This window comes from Lactuca virosa, chromosome 8 (assembly GCF_052849685.1).
Source record: "Lactuca virosa cultivar CGN04683 chromosome 8, Lactuca_virosa_CGN04683_v6, whole genome shotgun sequence".
Lineage (NCBI taxonomy): Eukaryota > Viridiplantae > Streptophyta > Magnoliopsida > Asterales > Asteraceae > Lactuca > Lactuca virosa.
This window is the reverse complement of record NC_136433.1, coordinates 337,520,164-337,531,832: the sequence shown is the minus strand read 5'-3', so window position 1 is coordinate 337,531,832 and position 11,669 is coordinate 337,520,164. Positions and strand designations below refer to the sequence as shown.

General features: G+C 39.2%; 1 non-coding gene across 1 annotated transcript; it reads right to left on the bottom strand.

The window, feature by feature from the left end:
* Positions 1–3,026: 3,026 nt before the first annotated feature.
* LOC145135037 (small nucleolar RNA R71) lies at positions 3,027–3,133 on the bottom strand. Its single transcript, XR_013719517.1, has one exon. It is a non-coding gene; the product is annotated as a small nucleolar RNA R71 (small nucleolar RNA).
* Positions 3,134–11,669: the final 8,536 nt, after the last annotated feature.

Here is an 11,669-nt window from a genome sequence, read left to right as displayed (position 1 = left end):
AACAATGTCTGATTGAATTAAGAGAATTCAAGCACAAAGATGGAGAAACAATTGAAATGTATTACGATCGTCTGAACGAGCTTATCTACAAGTGCACAAGGTATGGAATCAAAAGGACTGACATGGAATACAACATTACTTTTGTTATGGGTCTTCTCAAAGAATGGAGGAGTGTAAGTTTGATGATTAAGACACAACATGGCTTTGATTTTTCTACCTTAAATGATGTTTACAACCAGCTAAAAACTCATGAAACAGAAGTGAATAAAATGGCAGAGGAGTCAAGGATCAGTCTGGGAAGTCCTTTAGCTCTAGTATCGAAGATCAGTGGTAGAGAAAGTGAGAAGGATGTTGCAGAGAACAAAGGTTCTGAGGAAGAAGGTTTATTATCAATTCGGATGATGAAGTTGTTGCATTTTACTCCAATAACAAGGTGAAGAAGTTTTACAAGAAGGCATTTAATGCGAAGATGAAGTCTGGAGAAACGAAGGGAAGTTATTGTGGGAAGGTTAGTGAAGAGAAGAGGTTTGAGAAGAAAGAGGTAAAGGCTGAGGATTTGAAACAAGAGAAAAAGCTGAAGGGTGATTCAGGAATAGATTGTCATTATTGTCATGGAGCAAACCACATGGCTAATGACTGTATGCTGAGAAAGAAAGAAGAAAAGAAGAATAAAGTGAAGGATTGATATGTGCATATTTATACACATATTTATACAACATATTTTAATATTTTAATCACTTTTATTACTTTATTACAACAAAGGATACTTAATTTGCTATGAATCGTGTTGTAGGTACCAAAAGAAATGCTTGGAGCGAAAAGGAAGCTGAAAGCTGGATTAAGGAAGCTTGGAGTTGAAAGTTTGGATCAAAACTCTAAAATGAAGAAAAATATGCCCAACACGTCGTGGTGATACCACCACGACGTGGCAACTTGAAGAATCCCGATCAGCTTAGAAGACTTGGAGAATACGGGATAAGCACAATAACCACGATGTGGTGCCCTGATTTCGGGAAAAGTATAAATAGATCACTCAAACCTCCGAATGAGGACTTTTGGCTCTGGAGAATTCGATACTTTTTGAGGCAAAACACTGGAATTTAAGCTTGGAAGCAAGGATTTCAATCACATCCATTGGAAGGAAGAGCATTAAGGCAATTGAACTTACACTTTGATTTTTGTTTGATTTAGCCATGTCTAACACCTTAAATTTAGTATTTGTGATTTTATTTGCTGAAATCATGAGCTAAACACTCATGACTTTCGTTTAGCTTAGGATGAGTGGAATATTGTTATTTGATTTTATGGTTTGGATTTAGTTATTTAGTTATTTATTAATTTAGCTTATTAAAGAACCTCAAGTACTTTTGATAACTGCTTTCCTCTACTTATAGTTGAATTTAATTAAGTTAGTATGACTATCTCTCTTAATTAGATTTAAATCTTATAATCTTGTGAATTGCAAAATTGTAGGACTAGAGTTTTGAATAAAACCTAGGGTTAAGTAGAAAAGTGGGTAAAAGAGTATAGGAGCTAATATATGATGAAAAATCATATATGAAATTGAATCAACAAACTAAATTGGTCAATTAATAATAAGTCTTATCAATTCGAACTGAACACTAGTAAGCTGGTAAGTTTGTCCGCCTGATCACCGAATAAATAAGCTAGTTTGCTAAAGGATTAAATTATTGAATACTACTTTGGTCATATTAGGAATCGGTAACTAAAGAAACTAAATCAATTGCCCTTCCATAAATCAACTACAATAACAACGAAACCGAAGCTAAACGAAAGTCTATTTCTCACCTTGGTACAGTCATACTTGTCTACTTGCTTAGTTTTAGTGTTAGTTTGATTAAGTGAATTTTGAGTTAGTTGGTAATTAAGTATCTAGTCTTGCAAAACTAGGAAAACATATACCTTTTCTCAATTGATTAATAGTTAGTTAAATAGTAAAATAAAGTAATTTAAACACTGTTCCTTGTGTTCAACACTCATTCTTACCATTGCTATACTATTGCACGATTAGGTACACTGCCTAGTGTGTTTAATAGTCTAGCGAAGGGAATAACTTTTATAAATTAACTTGGATAAAATATAAGCACATTAAACTCACATCATGTTTTTGGCGCCGTTGCCGGGGAACGGTTCAGTTTTAGTTACTTTATATTGCTATTTTTAGGAATATTTTCTGTTAGAATTTAGTTTTTAAATTTGATTTTTAGGATTTTCGTATTTTAGATTCACCATGTCGTGGTATTTTCTACCACGCCGTGGTATCGCTACAGTAGGAATTTAATTTTTCGTTTTTGTTCTTTTACGTGTTTCCTTGGTTTAATTGCAGTACGTTTATGACCAGAGGAGGAGGCACACCTTTGATTCCACCACTTGAAGACCCGGAAGCAACTTTAAGGAAAATCAAAGGCAAAACCATAGGCGAAACCGTAACATCGAAAAATTCGCCGTTGAAGAACCTCAAATCTGTTTTCAGCAAGAAAAAGGGCAAGAAAGAAGGAGAATCCAGCATCTCTTCATTGACGGATGAAGATCCAAAGAAGGAGGAGACCGAGTGTGATACCGAAAAGGAAGAAAGCGAATTTGAAGAAGGAAGCGACATAGAAGACGAACTCGCTAATACCATGGCGAACATCGATGAAATGTCCATGGGAGAATGGAAGAAACGGATGCGTGACGATACCGGCCCAGGACTCGTGCAACCCGCGATTCCAGCAACTGCAAACTTTGAACTAAAAGGTCATATACTTTCACAACTCTGGGACATCTCATTTTATGGGAAAGATAACGAAGACGCGTACAAGCATCTTGACGGGGTCAACGACATAGCAGACTACTTCAACACACCTAATGTGCCTTGCGAGACTGTTCTACTTCGCATGCTACCTGTCACGTTCAAAGGAGCCGCGAAAGAATGGCTAAAGTCACTCCCTCCAGGATCTATCACCACATGGGCTAAGATGCGTGAGGAATTCATTGATCAATTTTGCCCTCCCTCAAAAATATCAAAATTGAAGAAGGCCATTGCAAACTTTGAGCAACAACCAGGCGAGTCCCTTTATGAGGCATGGGAGAGATACAAAAGTTTATTGAGGAATTGCCCTCATAATGATCTAAATAGTCAACAAGAAGTCTCCATCTTCTATGATGGAGTGAATGTGACAACCAGGCAGCTCCTTGATTCTCAAGGACCACTCACAAAGAAGGCACCCGCAGCAGTAAAAGAGCTCATTGAAGAATTCTCTAAGCACTCTAGAGAATACCATAACCCAAGGAATGATGTGACTAGGGGATCGGCTAATGTAGCTTCAGAGGACATGTCTGCAGTTCTAGCAATGTTGCACAACATGGATAGGAGAATGACTAAGATGGATCAAACAATCCATGCTATTCGAGTTGGGTGTGAAAACTATAATGGGCCTCATTTGACTAAAGATTATGTTCTAGATGATAATGGAAACCGGAAGGTTCAAGCTTTTTACTCGAGTGGTGATCGTTTTGATGAAGATTGGAGAAAGCCCAAGAAAAAGTGGTTGCCTTATGATGAGTATAAAAAGGCAAAAGAAGAGAAGTATGAACAAAAAGGAAGAGGCCTCTACCAAATAGAAGAACACCCTGAGGAAAAAAAATATGATTTGGAGACTATGCTTACCCGATTTGTAGCCGCTTCCGAAAAAAGGCATGAAGGAATTGAAGCAGCAATTAAAGAGCAATAAGAGTTAATGAAAGGCCAACAAATGATGATGAAAGAACAACAAGAGATGATGAGAAATACTCAAGCTCTCGTAAGTAATCAACAAGCATCAATCCTTACAATAGAAAAACAACTGGGGCAACTAGCAAGCAAATTGAATGAAAGATCATCGGGAGGACTTCCAGGAAATACCGAACAGAACCCGAGAGGAGCTCAAATTCAAGCCATCACCACAAGAACCGGAAAAATAATTACTCATTTAACTCCTATTGACAGAAACAAACCAGAAGCGGAGCAGGAAATTCAAGAGGAAAGTAAAGAAAACGAGTCTGGGCAATCACCACGACGTGGTGATAATACCACGGCATGGAAAGAAGCTGAAAAGAAAGTTGCTGAACCTGTAAAGCCATATCGTCCACCACTGCCTTTTCCCAGTAGGGCTATTCAAGAGAAGTAGGCTGAAGATTACTGGAGGTTTCTAGCACACATAAAATCTCTCGAAATCAACATTCCTTTCCTTGAAGCTTTAGTTGAAATGCCAAAATATGCCAAGTTTCTCAAGGACTTGTTAACAAACCGCAAGAAGATGGAGGGGTTATCATAGGTAGTATTGAATGAAACTTGTTCTGCTGCAATGCTAAACATGCTACAAAAGAAGATGGGAGATCCAGGAAGCATAACCTTGCCATGCCAATTTGGGAATCTAGCAACAAGTCATGCTCTAGGTGACTCGGGAGCAAGTGTCAACTTAATGCCCTATTCGTTCTTCAAGAAGCTCGACCTGCCCGAACCAAGACCGGTCCGCATGGTTATCCATTTAGCCAATAAAACTATGATGTTTCCAAGGGGTATTTGTGAAGATTTGCTAGTGAAAGTAGATAAGTTCGTTTTTCCCGCGGATTTTATTGTGTTGGATATGAGGAAGACAAGCAAGTACCAATCATACTTGGAAGGCCGTTTTTGAGTACCGCCCGAGCTTTAGTTGATATAAGAGAGTCCAAGCTTACTCTACGAGTTGGAGAAGAAGCGGTTAATTTTGGAGTTAATCGGGCAATCAAACATTCAAGGATGAGTGATGATACGACATTTTCAGTTGATGTGTTGGATGAAGTACTTGAAAAAGAGCTAGCGGGATGGAAAGAAAAAGAAACTGAGGGATTTATGGTGCTTGAGGAAGGAAATTTTGATCCCGAACTCGACCTACAAGAATTGGAGAAGCAATTGGAAGAAGGTGAGTATAAGGAAGCAATGAAAGAGACAGAAGAGGCAACACGACGTGGTAAGGATACCACGGCGTGGCAAAGTTTTTTTTCGCAACCTGGGATTAAAAGTTGCGACACCCGATGTGGCAAAATGCCCACGTCGTGGTAACTGACGAACAGCCAAAAATTGAGCTCAAGGCCCTCCCCGAACACCTGGAGTATGCATTCTTGGAAGAAGAACAACAAAAGCCAGTAATCATTGCCTCCGATCTAGCAAAACACGAGAAAGAAAGCCTAGTCAAAGTTCTAAAGAAAAGACAAAGTGCCATAGCATGGAAGATCACTGACATCAAGTGAATTAGTCCAGCCTATTGTTCTCATAAGATCAATCTAGAAGAAGGAGCTAAACCCATAGTACAACGCCAAAGAAGACTCAACCCAAATATGCAAGAAGTAGTTAAAAAAGAGGTGGTTAAACTATTAGATGTTGGGATCATTTATTCAATATCTGATAGCACATGGGTGAGTCCAGTACATGTTGTGCCAAAGAAAGGAGGAATGATAGTAGTGACCAATGAAGCTAATGAGTTGATCCTAACAAGAACAGTGACCGGGTGGCGCGTTTGTATTGACTATCAAAAACTTAATGATGCTACATGCAAGGATCATTTCCCGTTACCATTCATCGATCAAATTCTCGAGAGGTTATCCGGTCATCTTTATTATTGTTTCCTTGATGGCTTCTCGGGGTACTTTCAAATCCCAATTGACCCACAAGATCAAGAGAATACCACTTTTACATGTCCAAGTGGAACATTCGCATATAGACGCATGCCCTTTGGGTTATGCAATGCACCAGTTACTTTCCAAAGGTGTATGATGGCTATCTTTCACGACATGATCGAGAAATTTATGGAGGTTTTTATGGATGACTTCTCGGTTTTTGGGTCATATTTTGAAGATTGTTTGTCCAACTTGGATCTAATGCTAGCAAGATGTGAGAAGACTAACCTTGTTCTTAATTGGGAGAAGTGTCATTTCATGGTGAAGGAAGGAATTGTGCTAGGACACAAGGTCTCAAGGATGGGGATTGAGGTAGATAGAGCAAAAGTTGACACTACAGCAAAATTACCACCTCCAACTAATGTAAAAGGAGTGAGAAGCTTTCTAGGGCATGCGGGATTTTACCGACGTTTTATTAAAGACTTTTCGAAGATCACAAGGCCCTTGACTCAACTTCTTTTGAACGATGCCCCATTTGACTTTTCTAAAGAATTTCTTGATGCATTTCACTTGTTGAAGGAAAAGTTAACCACTACACCTATTATGATAGCCCCAAATTGGAGTCTTCCTTTTGAGCATATGTGTGATGCTAGTGACTATGCGGTGGGAGCTGTTTTGGGAAAAAAAAAGTTGACAAGCATTTTCAGCCGATCTACTATGCAAGCAAGACCTTGAACCCAACACATGAGAACTACACTACTACCGAGAAAGGGCTACTAGCGGTGGTTTATGCATTCGATAAATTCCGTCCATATTTGGTTTTGTCAAAGACAATAGTTTTTACCGACCATTCTTCCCTTAAGTATCTTTTTGCTAAACAAGATGCTAAACCAAGGTTGATACGTTGGGTGTTGCTGCTACAAGAATTTGACATTGAAATAAGAGATAAAAAGGGGATGGAAAACGTGGCTGCCGATCATTTATCAAGGTTGGAAAACCCGCACTTGGAAGAGTTAGAAGAAAACAAGATTGGAGTTGAATTTCCCAAAGAATATCTATTGGTTATAGCGAGAGAGGTTCCATGGTATGCAGATATAGCTAATTATTTAGCAAGTGAGTATATTCCAAAAGACTTGACCCACCAACAAAAGAAGAAATTCTTTTCAAAAATTAAGGATTACTTTTGGGATGAGCCATACCTTTTTCGGAGCTGTGCTGATGGTATGATAAGAAGATGTGTGTTCGGGGAGGAAAGTCGAGAAATCTTGAAGCATTGTCACTGCGGGCCCACCGGAGGACATCATGGAGCGCAATATACAGCTAAGAAGGTTTTTGATACGGGTTTTTATTGGCCTACTATTTTTAAAGATACTACTAAATTTGTTAAGGAATGCGATTCATGTCAAAGGTCGGGAAACATTTCATCACGAAACGAGATGCCCCAAAATAGCATTCAAGTATGTGAGATATTTGATATTTGGGGGATCGACTTCATGGGACCTTTTCCAATGTCAAAGGGTAATAAATACATATTGGTGGCAGTCGATTATGTATCCAAGTGGGCAGAAGCACAAGCATTGCCTACTAATGATGCTCGAGTGGTGGTACGTTTCCTTAAGAAGTTATTTTCAAGGTTTGGAGTTCCTAAGGCTCTAATTAGTGATCGAGGCACCCACTTCGCAAATGATCAATTGGCTAAGGTGTTGAAAAAGTATGGTGTCCACCACAGATTCTCAACATCCTATCATCCTCAAACGAGTGGGCAAACTGAAGTTACAAACCGGGCATTGAAGAGAATATTAGAAAGATCGGTTGGAAGCAATAGAAAGGAGTGGTCGGACAAGCTTGATGATGCACTTTGGGCATTTTGAACAGCCTTCAAGACACCTATTGGTACTACACTGTATAGGTTGGTTTATGGGAAGAGTTGTCACTTACCAGTTGAAATAGAGCATAAAGCATTTTGGGCATTGAAGATATGTAATTTTGAGCTAGCTGAACTTCGTGCCAACCGGTTGATGCAAATGAATGCCCTTGAAGAACTTAGAAACGAAGCATACACAAGTTCCTTGATTTAAAAAGACAAGACTAAGCAATGGAATGATATGAGGCTTAAAGGTAATAAAGACTTTCATGAAGGACAAAAGGTGTTGCTTTTCAATTCAAGGTTGAAACTTTTTCCGGGTAAATTGCAAACAAGGTGGGACGGGCCATTTGTTGTTAAACAGGTTTTCCCACATGGAGCTATCAAGCTTATATCGAGAGATGGAACCCCTTTCAAGGTTAATGGCCATAGAGTGAAGCATTATTAGGAAGGAATGTCGAGTGAAGAAAGAGAGGGTGAAATCGTCAAATTCATACGATCTGAAACAACGTAAAGCGGGAAGGAGTCCGGCTCATGACTCCTCAAAAATAAGCGCTTGCAGGAGGCAACCTGTGGTTTTGAGTTTGCATTTTCTTTTCTTTTCTTTTATTTCATTTTTATTAGTTTTTGCTTTATTTAGGTTTTTAGTCTCTAATTCTTCTGATTTGTTATGGAGTTTTGACGTGGGGTATGGCATAGAATGAGTGTGGGGTAATTATTTTTAAGAATTTGATAATTAATAATGATTTGTAACCCACCACGACGTGGTGAAAACCACCACGAGGTAGTGATTTTCCAGAACACGAAAAATCGAGATCAATTGCGTCACCACGACGTGGTTATTATACCACGTCGTGGAAACGGAAATTACTGCTGTCAATTTAGGGTTTTTAAACTTAAGTCAAAACAATTTCACTTTTTACACCACCCCATCTCTCTCGTCGTGCCAGCCTCCACGAAGAACTCCTCTTTCTCTTCATCGGTTTCTTGTTTTTCTTCCCTAAATGGTATGATTTTCTAGTGTTTTGTTTACTTTTTATGGTTTAGTAAGGTAGTATAGAGCATCTATTTCCTGATTAGAACACTTTTAGGGCTCATTTTGGGAGCCTAGGGTTCCGATTTTTGCAAAAATCGGACCAAGTTTTGGATGTTTTGACCCTTGATTTCGGCACCATTCTATTACATTTTATGCCTAGAACAAACCCTGAACTTGGATTGACTTGATATGGTGTTGAATCTGGTGCGATTTAACCAGGGTCACGAAGAAGACGTCGACCACGACGACTCATCGTGGTACTCGTCGTGGTGAAGTTTTACACATTCGTTTTAATTTTGTTTTAATTATACTGATGCACATGGTTTCTTGTGTGGTCTTTATGGTTATTTTGCAGACATGGCTAACAGGTCTAGGCGAAACCAAATCGGAAGTCGTTCCGACTTTCCATGGTACACTTTTCCACGCAACGTAGGGCCCGAGATTTACGCGAAATGGAATGCCAAACTCGATTCACTGAAGCAACGAAAGGTGCATGTTCCTGCGGTTGTGGATTGGCAGTGGTTTAGCGAAATCGGATTGTAGAAGAAATGGATTCGTTTCTTGATAAGATGTTTGAAAGCATTCATGGACCATTTGTTTGTATGGGATGGAGAAGGATTTTTCAGATTCAAGAGACTGTTTACAAGGAGTTAGTGGTGGAATTCTTATCTACTGTTTCATTCGTAAGGAAAGCTGGTATTTATGCGGATGACAATTTGCCTTGGTGGTGAGAGGAGATCACTAAGCCTTGCTGATTTTTCCCTCAGAATAGGGATTTATCTTCCATCTGAAGTTCATTCAGAACCCTACCAGCAGTATATTGCGGATTGAGTGAGAGATGTCGAGGGGTTCAAGGCTGAAGAGCATTGGTATACTATAGCTAATGGTGCATATTTGAAAGCGACAGCGCAAGAGAGCGATATCCGGTCTCCTATTCATCGCTTACTTCATAGACTTATCACTAACACTGTGAATGAGCGCCAAGAGGGGGACAAATGTCCCACTATTGATGTTTTCTTCCTTTGGGCACTTACTTCACCTGGTGCCCGTGTGGATTTACCTTTTCTTTTGGCGGAATTTCTTGCGGTAAGGGCGGCTAAGGATCGACGTGGCTCCCCTTTGTATGGTGGCATGCTTATTACTCGTCTCGCAAATTCCTTTGGAGTATTTCAAAAACGCGAAGCTGTGATGTTGAATGTGGAGGCACAAAAGCCGTTTTCTATCCTTCTTTACAAGCGTGCAAATATCGTTGTTGATCATGGCCTTGGAAATTTTGGCATTCCAGATGATACTCCCCTCCAGCGAGTTCCAAGCCGAGGCAGACAGCGGGGTAGGGCAGCTGGAGAGGACGAGCCACTGGTAGTACCCGAGGATGAAGAAATGCCCATGGACCCGTATAGTATTGCTAGGCGAAGGTTTGAAGATAACTTGGCAAGGAGTAGCAATTATACCAACATGGGTATCGACTATCTTATGGAGCAGATGCATTTTGCCCGGCCCCCTCATTTTCCTCCTACATACCCTTACGCGCCAACTTGGGATGAATTATGGAGGGAGCAACAAGGTGGAGCTGGTGGAAGTGGTGGTGGAGGAGATGATGAAGAAGAATGAGAATTTATCCTTTTTTATTTTGATGGTTTTTAGACGTGTTTTATTATGGTTTTATTTTATTTTGTTTTGTACTTGAAAAACTTATGTGTTTGTTTTTGGTTGCTTGGACAATGTTTCCTACTTGTATTACCTTTTTCCTTGTCTTAGTTCCAGGTACTATTCTACAGTCCAAGTACGAGTATATTTGGCAAAAGAGAGTTCGTTATCGTAAAAGTTTAGAGAACGTTGAGAGAAGCGAGATTAGAGAATATTTTTTGGGTGTTTACTTGAGTCATAGAGAGAAGGGTCATGTCTTAGAGCTTTATACAAGAGATGGTGTCACAGATAGTTCGCGTTTCAGTACATTTTGGCATCAGATTTTGAGTTTTTAGGACTACCACGACGTGGCACTTTCACCACGTCGTGTTGCCGCATGAAAAAAATACCAAAAACGTTATGTTTGGTCCAACACGCCGTGGTAATATCCACCACGACGTGGTGATTTTCGAGTCACTTTTCAAGCCAGTTCTCGTATTTTCAGTAGCCTACGTGTTCCAGAATGGCGTGCATACATTTCATTAATTCTCATGGTATGGATGAGCTGTTCCCATACCATAGAATTTTATTTTCAAGCCTAAATGAAGAACTGTACCAAGGAGACTGCTATTCTCTTTTCCACTTCTGTGTCCACACGTTCGAGCGATTTAGAAGTCTTTTCCATGAATCGACTCACATCTTCTATCCCAGGGGAGTCTGTTCCTTTTTCTCCCTCTTTTTAAGTTTATATTTTGCATATCATACAATGAGGGCATTGCATGAAATAAGTGTGGGGTAGGGGGTATATAGCATGAGGAAAAGCATTTGATTTTAAAATTTTAGTTTCTAAATAGTCTAACTTAGGAAGCTTAGCTAATTAAAATTTTTGCTAGCATAGTATTAGATGATCTGATGAGAGCCCAAATGTTTACTTGAGTCAACACATGTTGTAGTGTATTTGTGGCTTCCCATTTCCTAGTGAAAAGCCATGAAGTATGAAAGGTAATCTGGTAGCTTTTATGGCATAACACATTTTGCAGCCTAAACCTGAAATCTATCCAGGAAAGCTTAGGTAGTCATTGCATTCAGACTAATATCTTAACCAATAAAGGTTGAAGCTAAGCTCCTTGCTTCAGCATGTAGGATTTGAGAGAAAAAAAAAGTGAGAATACATGTAAAAAAAAGAGAGAAATTACCAAAAAGTTAAAGAATTTTGGAGCTATCAAAGTATGAAGATCAAAAGATTAGAAATCCGGAAGAAATCAAAAATTGAAGATACCAAAAATCAAACAAAGAAGGTGGTGAATTCAAGTAAATCAAAGATCAAATATACAACATAGTGAAGAATTCAAAAAGCTCTATTATGATATCAAAGTTGTAATTTCTAGAATTTATGTATGCTTGGTTGTTTAGCCAAAAATACCTTGAGGGTAAGCAAGACTTTTGAGGATTGATTCGGAGGGTTGCAGAAATGAGTGTCGTATAAGCTAAGGGGTGAAGATTCAT